The sequence below is a fragment of the Jaculus jaculus genome, chromosome 13 (assembly GCF_020740685.1).
Source record: "Jaculus jaculus isolate mJacJac1 chromosome 13, mJacJac1.mat.Y.cur, whole genome shotgun sequence".
In the NCBI taxonomy this organism is placed as follows: Eukaryota; Metazoa; Chordata; class Mammalia; order Rodentia; family Dipodidae; genus Jaculus; species Jaculus jaculus.
The window spans coordinates 71014613-71017194 of NC_059114.1; the positions used below are offsets into that span (position 1 = coordinate 71014613).

At 43.4% G+C, this 2582-nt stretch overlaps 1 pseudogene; it reads right to left on the bottom strand.

The window, feature by feature from the left end:
- Window positions 1–1043: 1043 nt before the first annotated feature.
- LOC101605578 lies at window positions 1044–2155 on the bottom strand (annotated as a pseudogene).
- Between the last annotated feature and the right edge of the window lie 427 nt (window positions 2156–2582).

Below are 2582 nucleotides of genomic sequence, written 5' to 3' on the forward strand. Positions count from 1 at the left end.
GAATGAGGACTTTGATTGCATATGTCCTTGGCGGGGGGGTTCCCTGTGATCCAGGGAATTATTGAGCATAGCTTTTGCCCCCCCCCCCAGAAGCTGTATATCAATTAACATAAGGCATTCATTACATAGGGAGATAGCGCTCTCTCCCCAAGTCCGGCATCCAGATTCCATTTGCACAGCAAGGAGCTCTGGGTAGTCCGCCTGCTACCAAATGTTTGCTGGGCCTATGGGTTCAAAGGCTCACCCTCCCACAGCTCTACCCATCCAGCACTTGGAGCAGGAGACTTTTTTTTTTTTTTTTTTTTTTTGCTGACTCGATTTATTTATTTATTTTTAAGCTGCAGAGTTCACTCAGTTATATTCCTCACTCGTTGGAACTATCTTCATTGTCCACACGCAACTCCTCACTGGCTAGCTGTTTGTTTTGTCCAGAAAACTCTTTTGCCCACCCTAGTTTCTTATCCTTTGTTGGATTTGTTCTTTATTTATTTTTATTTTTAAATAATTTTTTTGGTTTATTTTTATTTATTTATTTGAGAGCGACAGACCGAGAAAGAGGCAGAGAGAGAGAGAGAGAGAGAGAGAATGGGCGCGCCAGGGCTTCCAGCCTCTGCAAACGAACTCCAGACGCGTGCGCCCCCTTGTGCATCTGGCTAACATGGGACCTGGGGAACCAAGCCTTGAACCGGGGTCCTTAGGCTTCACAGGCAAGCGCTTAACCACTAAGCAATCTCTCCAGCCCAGGATTTGTTCTTTAATATATATGTGTGTGTGTGTGTGTGTGTGTGTGTGTGTGTGTGTGTGTGTGTATGTGTGTATATATATGTGTGTGTGTGTGTGTGTGTGTGTGTGTGTGTGTGTGTGTGTGTGTATGTATATATTTGGACCCAGGAATGGCACCTGCCTGTAATAACAGCACTCAGGAGGCTGAGGCAGGAGGAATACGAGTTTGAGAATAACCTGGGCTACATAGTGAGATTTTTTTTTTTTTTGTCTCAGAACAACAACAAAATGTATATTGTTTGAATTACATATTTTTCATCTTTTTTTCACAAATAGGACCTTTTATTTGTCACTATTAAAACCAGAATTTAAAAAAAAATTTTTTTTTGTTCATTTTTTATTTATTTATTTGAGAGCGACAGACACAGGGAGAAAGACAGATAGAGGGAGAGAGAGAGAATGGGCGCGCCAGGGCTTCCAGCCTCTGCAAACGAACTCCAGACGCGTGCGCCCCCTTGTGCATCTGGCTAACGTGGGTCCTGGGGAACTGAGCCTGGAACCGGGGTCCTTAGGCTTTCACAGGCAAGCGCTTAACCGCTAAGCCATCTCTCCAGCCCTAAAACCAGAATTTTAAACAGACTCTTGCACCGGCGGCTCGTATCCATCAGCTCGCTCAGCCTTAGCGCCTGTCTCGTCACCAGTGGCCTTTCCAGAACTACTGCCTTCGCCATGAAGCTCCATGAGTTTTCCCAATTCAAATTTGGGCTTCTTCAGCATTTTTAGTTTTCTAACGAAGACATCATGAAGAGGGTAAATAGACTGGCAAGCCTTTTCTGTGTCTTTCCCAATGCTGTCTCGAATCAATTTATTAACCACTTCTCTCAAGTCTTTTGTCTGCACCTCTTGGGTCATGATTTCCATCATCTTCTTCCTGATCTGGTGGACCTGTTGGTGTTGCGCATAGGATGTCTTGCGGATCTGGTTGTTGCGTTTTTTAGTAAAACCAACACAGAACAGATGAAGCAAATAGCCGTCGGTTGTCTTGACATCAACATGAGCTTCAATCATGGTCTGCCACTTTTTGACCATGGAACACACATTTTGTCCTGGGTGAGTTCCATGCCATGGAAGTTAGTCAGACAGTTTTTGCCCTGAACATCTTCAGTGATGAGTTTGAACTTCCTGAAGGCAACTTCATCATTCTGCAGGTCAGCAAGGCTCACTTCAAAGACACGCCCCTTGAGGCCATCAGAGGCAATTTTGGTTCCTTGAGTCCTGGTGACTAGCGTCTTTCCAATGTTTCGAATATTAAACATAGCCGGCGCCTTCACATCACACCAACCTTTCTTAGAAAATGGATCAACCACTTTCTTCTTGGCTCCCTTCTTGCCGCCTTTCGTAAGACCCTTGTTCTTGCCAACCGCCATGGTGCTGCTCAGGGAGCCAAAAGGGCGGAAGTGCCCACATTTTTCATCTTTAATTATAGCCATATAACAATAAGTGGAATAGGTAGTATAATATAGGCACTTATGGTATATCACCTAGAATCAAACCTTTTCTGACTTTTTGCCACACTTGCTTGATTTTTATATAGATTTTTTAAAATATTTTTGAAAATTTATTTATTTATTTGAGAAGGAGAGAGAGAGTGAAAGGCAGATATATAGAGAGAATGGGTGCTCCAGGGCCTCTGCCCATTGCAAACGAACTCCTGATGCATTTGCCACCTTGTGTATCTGGCTTATGTGGATACTGGGGAATCAAATCTGGGTCCTTAGGCTTCACAAACAAACACTTTAATGGCTAAGCCATCTCTTCAGCCCAATTTTTTACACAAATCTAAAATATATATTTATTTG